Genomic DNA, 14,313 nt, shown 5'->3' on the forward strand with positions numbered 1-14,313 from the left:
ATGGCCATGCGTGGGCCTAAGTGGACTGTGGTCCACCCACCCATGCAGGCTGGACGCAAGGGCTGCTCCCGCAGCGGGGCCAGGGCGTGGGGCTGGCCCTGGCCCCGTGAGTGCTCCAGCCGAGCGAGGGCCCGAGCATGGGGGCTTTCCACCCCACCATTGTCCGCCCACCCAAGTGTCGCTGCAGCAAGGATCGACTGTCGGCTGGAAGCACGAGTTGCTATTGCCTGAGCTGAGGCCCCTGAACGGGGCTGGTAACAGGCTTGTGGCGCAAGAGTGTGACACACATTCACAAGTGGGTTGCAAAGATTTTGGCCAGGGCAGGGGAAGCCATGTCTCTGCTTGCCGCTGGGCCAGCCTGTGACTTCACAGGAGTTTTCGGGGACAGAGTCCCCCCCCTCCCCCCAATCACTGTCCTCTATGATGGTGGTGTGGGAGGTGATGCTTTGCTCCTCTGGGACCTGCTGTGGCCCGGCCATGCAGAAAGGACAGGCCCCAAAATGCCCTCAGAGGAGTAGTGATGGGCCTCAAGCTGCCCAGCCACTAGCTGATGTCTAGGTAGCCCCTGCGACTAGCACCCAAGAAGAGGCAAGGCCCAGCATGGGTGAGAGGGGGCGTAGCATTGGGCAGAGCCCTAGGGTCCCATTAGCTGTGTGCCACCACCTGGATTTCCCTCCCTATTAAGAGATCTCAAGGGATACGCATCCCGCAGCGCGCGCGCTCAAAATGTCACATCGCCGCACAAAGACAAAGCCAGCGCTAGAGCGGATCGCGGGACCAGGAAGGAGGAGGCAGCTCTCCCGCTGGGGTAAATCAGCTGTGAGCTGCAGCTTGAACGGCTCAGGGATTCGGAACATCGTTCCAGGTGTATTTGCACGCTCGCCGCCCCCTGTTCCGGGGATGATTAATTACAAAAGAAACCACCACAGCCGAGACGCCGCCGACCGGGCAGCTATATTTCATTCTGGCCTCGATGCTGGGAAGCATGTAGAGGCAGCTCCTCAAAGGCACTTAGGCAATGGGAGTTAGTCTCCCCCCCCCCCCCCCCCCAAATATCTCGGCCCTAAGCACAGGCTCAGGAACCACTGGAGTCAGTGGCTCTTGTTTTATTGACGTCAATGGAACTGTAGTATGTGCTCAAGGGGGCTCTCAAAGAAAGGCAGGCTGGTCCAGTGGTGAGGGCGGGACTGGGCAGATGTGGGTTTAGCTCCTTGCGGTACTACACACATCCTGTGGGACTATGAACAGGCCACTTGGCCTCTGTGGGTCCCTCCTCCCAGGGCGGCTGTGACATTAAAGACTGTGCAGGGACAGATTGCCATGGTAACAGCGGCCATATTTGGACCTTAGCTAGCTTCCTAAAGTGAGGCCTCTATGAACAGAGGATCTAAGGATTTGCTCTAGAAAAAGCCATGTTTCCACGTGCTGTCTATAAGCACGCATACTATAGCCTGCAAGGAACCAACTTTTCATTGGACACATTTTAATCAGAGCATAATGAGGCTATTTGTATGAAATACAAGAAGTCCTGATGCTCAGAATAAATAACCAAGTTCTATGGTAATTTAGTTGCCTTGTATTGCCCTTAAGGGAGGAATACATCTTATCCGTGTTCTGCAATATGCCATGTATAGTAATTACTCGTTTAACACGTGCCCGCTTAACATGTTTTCGTGATAGCACAATTTTTTGGGGGAACATTTTTTTTTTTAATTACACGACCATCCCCGAAATAACACGGTTTCCCCAGCTGGCCTGTCGCCGGCAGCTGCGCAGGGCTTCCCCCGCCTCCCTGCAAAACGGCGGAGAGTTTGCCGCTCACCGCGCTGTTCCCCAGCGACCCCCCCTTCCCTCCACGCTGGATGCAATCCCCCTCCCCTCTCCTCTTCTTCCCTTCCCCAGAACCAAACACCTCCCCTCCCTGCCGTAACCCAGTCCCCTTTCTCCCGCAACCTTATGTCCTGGTCCCAGCTGCTAACAAGTGCAGGCTGGAGCTGCAAGCGCACATGGGGCTCTCAGCAGCCCCGCCAAGAGAGCGGCTGACTGGAGCACTTCCGGGTTCCAGCTGATGCCCTATTGGGAGTTTTACTGTACTGTACAGTACATCGTCTAATGTTGACCACTCAGCACCAACAGAAAATTGACTTCAAAACCACCACTTGAAATGCAACCCCCACCTTTTCCATTATTTTCAATGGGAAAATTGACCCCGCATAACACGTTTTCACTTAACACGATCATTTTCTGAAACGTATCTACCGTGTTAAATGAGGAATTACTGTACATTTATGGCACTGTCCGCTTTATTCAGTCCTTTTGACGTTACTAGGTATCAGGTTTAAAGAAAACAAAAGGAAGTCTGTCTTCACCCAACACACAGTCAACCTGTGGAACTCCTTGCCAGAGGATGCTGTGGAGACCAGGACTTCAACAGGGTTAACCTAGATAAATTCATGAAGGATAGGTTCACCAATGGCTATTAGCCAGGATGGGCAGGGATGGTGTCTCTAGCCTTTTGTTTGTCAGAAGCTGGGAATTGGATTACAGGATCACTTAATGATTCCCTGTTCTTTTCATTCCCTGGCATTGGCCACTGTCGGCAGACAGGATACTGGGCTAGATGGACCTTTGGTCTGGCCCAGTATGGCCATTCTTATGTGTGGCCTGCCACCCAAGACCACCCTGGTGCCCAGCACGTGCACAATAACTTGGTCTGTTTCTTCTAAACACCACCACCTGCCAGCCATCTGTTGGCAGTACCTTCCAGGTCCTAGCTCAGAGTATGAGTGTTGATCACAGTGCAACTGGTGTTGATCCTCAGGGAAAGTTTTTTGGTGTGTCACATTGTTTGGTAACCACTTTAGCTGTTGAATCGCAACATTGTCCAACGTAGCTAATTGTGGCATATACCGAAAAGTTTGATAAGCTGACCTGTGTAGGAATATGATATTGATTTGGCAGCAGGTAACTAATTTTTATTGATAGAAATGTAGCCGTGTTTGTCTGGTGTAGCTGAAACAAAAGACAGGACTATGTAGCACTTTAAAGACTAACAAGATGGTTTATTAGGTGATGAGCTTTCGTGGGCCAGACCCACTTCCTCAGATCAAATAGTGGAAGAAAATTGTCACAACCATATATACCAAAGGATACAATTAAAAAAAAAATGAACACATATGAAAAGGACAAATCAAATTTCAGAACAGAAGGGGGATGGTGGGCGGGGGGGGAAGGTAAATGTCTGTGAGCTAATGATATTAGAGGTGATAATTGGGGAACCTATCTTTGTAATGGGTAAGCTAATTAGATTTTTTATTCAGACTCAGGTGTAAAGTGTTGAATTTAAGCATGAATAACAGTTCAGAGGATTCTCTTTCAAGTGCAGTCTTAAAAGGTCTTTGAAGCAGGATGCAGGTAATTAAGTCATTGAGACAGTGTCCTTTCTGGTTGAAATGGCAAGAAACTGTTGTTTCTTTGTGATCCTGTCTAATATCTGTTCATCTTCGAGTAGTGTCCCCGTGGGTGCTCCACTGTAGGTGAAGGGTTGCCCTGAGCCACAGATCGGAGCTTTGTATAGCAGTTTCCCCTGTTGAGCCACGCATGCCCAGGAGGCGTCTCGAGCCCTTCCAGCCTCGTGAGGAGCGCGTGGCTCAACCCCATCCCTTTCAGTTCCTCTTTAACCGCCCTCGTCAGCGGACGGAGCAGCCAGGAGCTCCCTGTCAGACTGACTACTTTCCCCTTAGTTATTTAGGCATAGATAGCTTCCCCTGTTTTATTCAAGTTACTCTTTCCTTGTTTTATATATAAAAACTAGAAATAGGAAAAATAGACTTAATTAAATCCCCCCCTCAGGGGGCTTGAACTTACCTCAGACCGGGACTCCGGTGAACCAGCGTTCTCCCACTTGTCAAAACAAGACACACAAAGACATTAAAAAAAAAAAAAAAAAAAAAAAAGAAGCAAAACCACATAAACTATAACAAAATAGAAGATAATTATATTAATCTCAACAAGGAGAGAGCCCGCAATGTCCGGCTCCTCAGGTTTTAAAAAGTGCGGTCAATGCCAGGACCCAATGCCGGCTTCAGATGGTCACTCGGACTGCATACGTTGTTTGGGGGAGACTCACTCTCCCCACAACTGTACCCACTGCAATTCCCTAACCGCGAGAGCCAGAAAAGACTGTGAGCTCAACCTCAGAATGATTTTATTTGAAAAAACTTTACAGCCTGCGTGGGAACAATCTATAGCGCGGCAAGAACCTCCACCGCCTTCCAGGAACATCCCGAGAGCGAGACCCTCTCCATCCCGCTCCCTTCCAGCCTCTTCCTCTCCCAATCACAGAGGAGAGGCACACCACACTGGGAAGTCCCCTGCCACTAAGGCTTCGGGGCGATCTTCCCACTCCACGCCGGCATCGGGGCACTGAACAGCTGAGAGGCCCCGGGAGCTCTCTAAGCAGCTGGCACGGCATGAAAAGCAGGCGCGGCTTCAAACCGCGGTGCTGCTTCAAAGCGCGGCACCACTTCCAGCCCCGGCGCCGCTTCAAGCCTCTGCGGCGCTGAAAGCTACACCACGGCTTAAAGCTGCGGTGTCTCAAAGTCACGGCACCGCAGCAAAAGGATGGGCAGCCTCCGAAGCCACTGGCACCAGCTGATGCTCCGCTGGTCCTGCCACAGACAAGCAGCCAGATGAGGCTGCTAGGGATCAGCCCCAACAAGAGATTGATCCATACAGCAGGCATCATTATCTGTGCCTGCCCTCTACTTCTTACTCTCCTGGGAGGTCTCCATCAAGGCAATCCCCTCCCAGGTCGATATGGCACCCATACTGGCCTTACCCACCTCCACCTTATCCACCGCAATGGGGACCGTGGGAACACTGGGAGCCATATGGACACTGCTCCCCACCTCGCTCCACCGCATCCTGGAGAAGTTTGCCTCGGCCACAGCCCCTACCTCCAGCAAGTTTTTCGGAGGACGAGGAGGAACAAATCTCAGACAATGACTCAGATACTCCGTCAGTAAACGTCACACACTCTGATGCCCTTGATGCACAACCAGAGGACGCCGTAGTACCATCAGACACTGGACCGATTGACGATCTAAAACAGTTCCAAGAACTATTCAAGAGAGTAGCGACAAGCCAGAATGTCTCCCTGCAAGAGGTGCAGAAGAAACAATACCAATTGCTAAAGAATCTACATCCGACACCACAGGGCAAGATTGCCCTACCCATAGACGAGGCAATCATGGAGACCTCAGAAGATCTGTGGAAGACGCCTGCATCCATCCAACCAACTCACAGGAAAATTGACAAAGTACTTTGTCCTCTCAAAAGACAACAATTTTCTCTTCACTCACCCACAACCTAATTCACTAGTCATGGACTCAGCACAACAACGAGCGAAGCTTCCACAATATAGGACGGGCAATACAGACAAGGACCACAAAAAGTTGGACTCCTTTGGCAAGAAAGTATACTCCTCTTCAACCCTACAACTCAGAATATCAAATTACTCTGCTCTCTTAGCAAATCACGACTTTGACAACTACTCAAAACTGGGAGAACTAATGGCGCATCTCCCCGACTCCAAAAGACCCATCTTAAAATCAATAGTTCATGAGGGCCATATGATCGCCCGCACCGCTCTCCAAACAGCAATGGATGTAGCTGACACTGCAGCCCGAGTTACAGCTACAGCGGTGGTGATGCGTAGAGCTTCTTGGCTCCAGTCGTCTGGAGTTCCCCGCGAACTCCAGCCCAAAGTGGAGGACTTGCCATTTGACAAACAAAAGCTATTTGCAGCCACTATGGACGAAATGCTCCACAACAGCAAAAATTCTAAGTCCACACTTCGCATGATAGGTATGTGCACGCCACCCTATAAACGCAGGCGATACACCCCATATAATTCATATAATCGATATTGGTATGGACAATACAATCGACCACAGAGGCCTTATGAAGACAACAGACCAAGACAGAGAGGTCCCAGAAGGCGACCCAACCAAGCCTGCCCGCTGGCTAACCAACCATCTAAGCAGCAAATTTGAACATTTGGTCGAGGGTCTGCAAGACCTCCCGTTCGATCTAGCACCTCAACATGGCCATCTATTCAACCACCGTTTGCGTGCCTTCCTCCCACAGTGGGATTCCATAACATCGGACCGCTGGGTCCTAGAGATAATTCGAGTGGGCTATACCATCCCTTTTATTTCTTCCCCCTACCCCGTCACTACCCTACCCCGTCCCTTTTCAGGGACCACTCTCACGAAACCCTTCTAAAACAAGAAGTCAATTGGCTCCTTGTCATTGGGGTTATAGAAAGGGCACCCCGAGAGTTCCACGGGAGAGGGTTTTACTCGAACTATTTCCTGACCGAGAAAAGAACAGGGGGTTGGAGACCTATATTGGATCTCCGCAAACTGAACAAATTTCTCAAGAGAGACGTTTCAAGATGGTCACTCTTTCCACAATCATTCCTGCGCTAGATCGAGGGGACTGGTTCGTAGCCCTCGACCTCCAAGATGCCTATTTCCATGTAACCATCCACCCCCCCACAGACGCTACCTACGCTTCACGTTGGGACTAGACCATTTCCAGTACAAGGCTCTTCCCTTCGGTCTTTCATCAGCTCCGAGGGTATTTTCGAAGGTACTGGCGTATCTCAGATGGCAGAACGTCATCATATTTCCCTATCTAGACGACTGCCTTCTAAAGGGATCCTCATACGCCGAAACCGCCTCTATGATACATATGACCACGGCCCTCCTCAGTCGTCTAGGCCTTCTAATCAACCAAGACAAATCAATTCTGCACCCGGTTCAAGATATAGAGTTCATTGGCACATGCCTGGACTCAGTTACAGCCCAGGCATACCTACCTCAGCAACGCTTTGCAACCATGCAAGAAATTATAAACAGGATGCTCACAGTTCCTACCACCACAGTACTTACATGCCTCCGACTAATGGGACACATGGCTTCCACCACCTACGTAGTCCACCATGCTCGTCTGCACTTTCGATGTTTTCAGCTCTGGATTGCAACCATTTATATCCCATCACGACACCCTCGAAACAAAACGGTTACTATCCCACCAGGCGTGCTCGCATCCTTACGATGGTGGACAGTGCCAAACAATCTTCTGGCGGGGGTTCCGTTCCAACAAATCGAACCCACTATCCAAATCACCACAGATGCTTCCCTGCTCGGCTGGGGGGGTACATATGGACGGTCACGAAGTTAAAGGCAGGTGGGCCCCAAATGAGACACTCTTACATATCAATCTCCTCGAACTGAGAGCAGTAAGGAATGCCTGTGCACACCTTGCCTCCGACATTGCCAATCACACAGTCCGCATTCTAACGGACAACATCTGCGCGATGTTCTACATAAACAGACAGGGTGGAGCCCGCTCCCGCTCTTTATGTGCGGAGGCTATTCGCCTGTGGAACTCGTGCATCCGCAACCAAGTCACCCTTATAGCATCCTACCTGCCCGGAGTGAACAATACCAAAGCGGACTCCCTCAGCCGAAACTTCACCGCAGACCACGAATGGGAGTTACACACAGAGGTGACAAACTCAATTTTCCACCAATGGGGATGGCCAGTGATAGACCTCTTTGCTTCTACCCAGAACACCAAATGTCCCCAATTCTGCTCACGTGTGGGACTTGGCAAACACTTTCTGGGGGATGCCTTCCTAATCAAATGGACAGCCCCCCTACACTACGCCTTTCCTCCCATACCGCTCATCTCAAGAGTTCTGCGCAAGATCCTGAGAGACAAAGCCCTAGTCATCCTGATTGCGCCATCTGGTCTCGCCAAACCTGGTACCCATACCTTCACAGGCTAGCGGTCCGGCCTCCCCATCCACTGCCATACTGGATAGACCTACTATCTCAGGACGACGGCAGGATACTGCATCCACAACTCAATACCCTGCATCATCATGCATGGCTTCTCTCTGGTTCTCTGAGGTAGAAGAGCGCTGCTCCCAGCGAGTAAAAGATGTCCTCCTCCATAGCAGGAGACAGTCTACCCGGAAAACTTACCAACAGAAATGGACACGTTTCTGTCACTGGTGTCAGCGAGCCAAAGTGGAGCCCCGTGCCTCACCACTAAATACCATCCTAGACTACATTCTGGACCTTAAAGCATCAGGAGTGTCAATCTCCTCCCTAAGAGTACACCTCTCTGCAATAGCAGCATTTCATACCTCAGTAGACGGCTTCTCCATTTTTAACCATCCTATTACGAAGAGATTCCTCAAGGGACTCCAGAATGTGTACCCACCACATAAGGCCCCACCCCCTTTGTGGGACCTAAATCTTGTTTTGAATTGCCTCACCAGACCTCCCTTTGAGCCACTGGCAACAGTACTGCTTCCTTTCCTTTTCATGAAAGTCTGTTTCCTCTTAGCCATCACCTCCGTCAGGAGGGTGAGCGAACTCGGAGCATTAATGTCAGAACCTCCTTATGTCCTTTTCATATTTGTTCATTTTTTTTTAATTGTATCCTTTGGTATATATGGTTGTGACTATTTTCTTCCACTATTTGATCTGAGGAAGTGGGTCTGGCCCACGAAAGCTCATCATCTAATAAACCATCTTGTTAGTCTTTAAAGTGCTACATTGTCCTGCATTTTGCTTCAACTACCCCAGACTAACACGGCTACATCTCTATCACTATTCTACATGCAAGGCACTACATTTAGCCGTTTGGAATGGAAATCCATCAACCATATGAAGAAACTCGCACAGATACAGACAGACATCATCTTTCTATCCAAGTGCAAGAAAATGGACATCGTACCCAAAGGACTGAAAGTGAACAATCCACTAAGATCAACATACTTCACTGACTACAGTGAAAGACTCTGCCTCACACTATCCAAGAAATTAAGAAACCACCTGATAAGTATTTTATACAAGAAACAGAATACCATCAAGAATGACATTTCTAACTTAGATCGTCTCATCTCAAGACAAACATCCACACCAACTGACACCTTGCAAGACTTTTGTTCCACCAGACAAGAAATCTACTATACACACTTCTATTCCCTACAACAAAGAAAAGACAATAAATTTTCTAACCTGCTCCATACCACTGGCTACAACAGCAAATGCCTCAACCCACCGGATAATATTGTTAACCTCTCCAGCTACAAACTCAATCCAGCAGAAGAGTCTGTCTTGTCCCGGGGTCTCTCTTTCTGCCCCACGTCCCCCACAAACTGGATACAATTTTGTGGTGACCTTGAGGCTTTTTTTCGCCGCCTCCGTCTCCGAGAATATTTCCAAACCACCACTGAACATCAATCTGACCTACCAGATCCCCCCTACCAACACCAAAGGAAAAATAATTCTATGTGGACTCCCCCTGACGGTCGGAATTACAATCTGGATTTCTATATACACAGCTTCCGCAACAACGCACAGACTGACATTATTCGCAAACGACAACAAGCGACACACAATCTTAGCCGCGCTGAACACCATGCCATCCAGAGTCTCAAAAACAACCTGGACATTGTAATCAAACCAGCTGACAAAGGGGGTGCTGTGGTCATTATGAATAAGGCCGACTATAACCAGGAGGCAACCAGACAACTCTCGAACACCACATTTTACAAACCTCTCCCCTCTGATCCCACCTTGGACTACCAAAAGAAACTACACTGTCTCCTTAAAAGCCTCCCCACAGCTACTCGGGAACAAATCCTCACAGAATCACCTTCTGACCCCCGACCAGGATTGTTCTATCTACTTCCCAAGATCCATAAACCTGGGCATCCCGGACGTCCCATCATCTCTGGTATTGGCACGCTCACTACTGGTCTATCCAGCTATGTAGACACTCTTCTCAAACCCTTCGTAACCAATACCCCCAGCTATCTCCGAGACACCACTGACTTCCTAAGGAAACTACAAAACATCGATAAGCTCCCCAATAATACCATCCTTGCCACCATGGATGTAGAAGCTCTATATACCAACATCCCACATGAAGACGGATTACAAGCAATTAGAAACACTATCCCAGAGGACACTACTGCCAACCTGATAGCAGACCTATGTAACTTTGTTCTCACCCACAATTATTTCCGGTTTGAGAACAACTTATACCTCCAGATCAGCGGCACAGCCATGGGTACACGCATGGCCCCACAGTATGCTAACATCTTTATGGCTGACCTAGAACAACGTTTCCTCAACTCCCGTCCCCTTTCACCCCTCCTCTACCTACGGTACATCGATGACATCTTTATGATCTGGACACATGGCCAAGAAACACTGGAGATATTCCACAGAGATTTCAACAACCTACACCCCACCATCAACCTCAGCCTGGACCATTCTACACGAGAGATCCACTTCCTGGACACCACCGTACAAATCAACAATGGAAAATTAGACACCACTCTCTACAGAAAACCCACTGACTCATACAGTTACCTACATGCATCCAGCTCCCATCCAGAACACACCACACGATCCATCGTCTATAGCCAAGCCCTTCGATACAACCGCATCTGCTCTAACCCCACTGACAGAGACCAGAAGCTTCAGGATCTCTACCAAGCATTTATAAATCTCAACTACCCACCCAGAGAAACAAAAAAGCAAATTGAAAGAGCCAGACGAATACCTAGAAACCATCTACTTCAAGACAGACCCAAGAAAACCAACAATAGAACACCACTTGTCATCACCTACAACCCCCAACTAAAACCTGTCCAACACATTATCAATAAACTACAGCCAATATTGGAACAGGATACCATACTCAAAGAGGCTCTGGGAGACAGACCCATAGTCTCCTATAGACAACCACCTAACCTCAAGATGATTCTTAGCAACCACCACAGGACATACCACACTAATACCAACCCTGGTACCTTCCCTTGCAACAAACCCCGTTGCCAGCTTTGTCCACATATTCATTCTGCTGATACCATTATTGGACCTAACCAAGTGAGTTATAAGATCAAGAACACATATTCCTGCGCATCCAGAAATATAATCTACGCTATCATGTGCCGAAAGTGTCCGTCTGCTATGTACATTGGACAAACATCTCAGACACTTCGCCAAAGGATTAATGCCCACAAAACAGATATCAGACAAGATCACAAAGAGAAAACGGTTTCTTGCCACTTTAACCAGAAAGGACACTCTCTAAATGACTTAGCCACCTGTATTCTGCTACAAAGACCTTTTACATCTGCACTTGAAAGGGAATCCTCTGAACTATCATTCATGTTAAAATTCGACACTTACCACCAGGGACTTAACAAGACTTTGAACTTTCTCACCCATTACCAAGACAGTTTCCCCAATTATCACCTGTAATACCATTAACTCACAAACATCCCACTCTCCCTACCTTTAATATCAGCAATTCACAGACACTTACCTTCCTTCCTCCCCCTTCCCACCCCCCCCGCATCCCCCTTCTGTTCTGCAATGTGATTTGTCCTTTTCATATTTGTTCATTTTTTTTAATTGTATCCTTTGGTATATATGGTTGTGACTATTTTCTTCCACTATTTGATCTGAGGAAGTGGGTCTGGCCCACGAAAGCTCATCATCTAATAAACCATCTTGTTAGTCTTTAAAGTGCTACATTGTCCTGCATTTTGCCAGAACCTCCTTACACAGTTTTCACAAAGGATAGGGTCATACTTAGACCCCACCCCACGTTTTTGCCAAAGGTCTGTACAGAATTCCATCTCAACGAACCGATCGTACTACCTACCTTTTTCCCAAAACCGCATTCTTCGCAGACAGACGCCAGCCTGCACACTCTGGACATCCGGAGGGCTCTGGCCTTCTTCCTAGAAAGAACAAAACCATTTCGTAAATCTGAGACTTTTTATCTCCATTGCTGAACGATCCAAAGGAACACCAATATCATCGCAACGAATCTCAAAGTGGATATCAACATGCATAATTAAGTGCCACTCTCTGGGCAATAGACCGCTACAATGCCCACCACGAGCGCATTCCACTCGAGCCACGGCTGCCTCTACAGCCTCTCTCGGCAACGTCCCCTTAAGAGACATTTACCGGGCAGCAACATGGTCTTTGGACCATACTTTAGCTAAACACTGCGCTATCCTTCCACAACTCGAGTGATTCAGCAGTTGCCACAGCAGTACTCTCTACCACTGCTAAACAATGACTCCGGCTCCCTCCAGCCTTACATTGAATACTGCTTTGTAGTCGCCTACAGTGGAGCACCCACAGGGACACTACTCGAAGAAGAAAAGGGAGTTACTCACCTCATGCAGTAACGAGTGTTCTTCGAGATGTGTCCCCCCGTGGGTGCTCCACGACCCTCCCTACCTCCCCTCTGCTCGGAGTCAAAATTCTCGGGCGGAGACGAGGAACTGAAAGGGAGGGCGTTGAGCCATGCTCCTCAGGAGGCAGGAAGGGCTCGAGACACATCCTGGGCATGCGTGGCTCAACAGGGGAAACTGCTACACAAACCTCTGATCTGCGGCTCAGGGCAACCCTTCACCTACAGTGGAGCACCCACGGGGACACACATCTCGAAGAACACTCGTTACTGCATGAGGTGAGTAACTCCCTTTTTTGTGGGCATTGAGCCTTTGGCAAAGTGTCTGAGACGTTTGTCCAATGTACAAAGCAGACGGACACTTTCGGCACGTGATAGCATAAATTATATTTCTGGATGCGCAGGAATGTGTGTTCCTGATCTTATAACTCACTTGGTTAAGTCCAATAATGGTATCAGCAGAGTGAATATGTGGACAAAGCTGGCAACGGGGTTTGTTGCAAGGGAAGGTACCAGGGTTGGTATTAGTGTGGTATGTCCTGTGGTTGTTGGTAAGAATCATCTTGAGGTTAGGTGGTTGTCTATAGGAGACTATGGGTCTGTCTCCCAGAGCCTCTTGGAGTTTAGTATCCTGTTCCAGTACGGGCTGTAGTTTATTGATAATGTGTTGGACAGGTTTAAGTTGTGGGCTGTAGGTGATGACAAGTGGTGTTCTATTGTTGGTTTTCTTGGGTTTGTCTTGAAGTAGATGGTTTCTAGGTATTCATCTGGCTCTTTCAATTTGCTTTTTTATTTCTCCGGGTGGATAGTTGAGGTTTATAAATGCTTGGTAGAGATCCTGAAGTTTCTGGTCTCTGTCAGTGGGATTAGAGCAGATGCGGTTGTATCGAAGGGCTTGGCTATAGAAGATGGATCGTATGGTGTGTGCTGGATGGGAGCTGGAAGCATGTAGGTAACTGTATGAGTCGGTGGGTTTTCTGTAGAGGGTGGTGTCTAATTTTCCTTTGCTGATTTGTACTGTGGTGTCCAGGAAATGGATCTCTCGTGTAGAATGGTCCAGGCTGAGGTTGATGGTGGGGTGTAGGTTGTTGAAATCTCTGTGGAATGTCTCCAGTGTTTCTTGGCCATGCGTCCAGATCATAAAGATGTCATCGATGTAGCGTAAGTAGAGAAGGGGTAAAAGGGGACGGGAGTTGAGGAAACGTTGTTCTAGCTCAGCCATAAAGATATTAGCAAACTGTGGGGCCATGCGTGTACGCATGGCTGTGCCGCTGATCTGGAGGTATGAGTTGTTCTCAAACTGGAAATAATTGTGGGTGAGAACAAAGTTACATAGGTCTGCTATCAGGTTGGCAGTGGTGTCCTCTGGGATAGTGTTTCTAATTGCTTGTAATCCATCTTCATGAGGGATGTTGGTGTATAGAGCTTCTACATCCATGGTGGCAAGGATGGTGCTATTGGGGAGGTTATCGGTGTTTTGTAGTTTCCTTAGCAAGTCAGTAGTGTCTTTTATTTTTATTGGTGGTGTTGGGGGGAATTAATTGCCAGCTATCAAGGATATGCTGCCTATAAATAGAAAAAGCTCGTTTGCTGTCTGCATACAATTCACTGCAGGCAGAAATGCTTATTTTGAGTGTTATCTAGAACTGTGAATAGGGCATTGGACCGGAACTCACCACACTGATTCTTTTCAGAGCTGTGCTGCTAACATGCTGCATGACTTTGGGAGAGATCCTTCCGATCTGTGTGTGCCTCAGTTTCTCCCTCTCTATGGGGCAGAGACTGTCTCTATCTCTATGTACATTGTCCAGTACAGAAATAATTATAATAGCAATTTTTATTTCATAGAGCTCTAAGTGCTGTACAAAGGAGGGAGGTATCATTTCCCCCCATCTTATAGATAGGGAAACTGAGGCACAAGAGCCATGAAAGGACTTGTACAAGATGGTCGAATAGGCCAGTGGCAAAACTGGGAATAAAATCCACATCTGGTGAGTCCCT

General features: G+C 48.3%; 1 long non-coding RNA gene across 1 annotated transcript; it reads right to left on the bottom strand.

Annotated features, from left to right (window-relative positions):
• Positions 1 to 6,217: 6,217 nt before the first annotated feature.
• Positions 6,218 to 12,421, bottom strand: LOC142829789 (uncharacterized). The gene is made up of 3 exons (XR_012904576.1): positions 12,296 to 12,421; positions 11,661 to 11,848; positions 6,218 to 8,478 (listed from the first exon to the last, which is right to left on the bottom strand). It is a non-coding gene; the product is annotated as an uncharacterized LOC142829789 (long non-coding RNA).
• Between the last annotated feature and the right edge of the window lie 1,892 nt (positions 12,422 to 14,313).

The sequence above is a fragment of the Pelodiscus sinensis genome, chromosome 6 (genome assembly GCF_049634645.1).
Source record: "Pelodiscus sinensis isolate JC-2024 chromosome 6, ASM4963464v1, whole genome shotgun sequence".
Taxonomy (NCBI): domain Eukaryota; kingdom Metazoa; phylum Chordata; order Testudines; family Trionychidae; genus Pelodiscus; species Pelodiscus sinensis.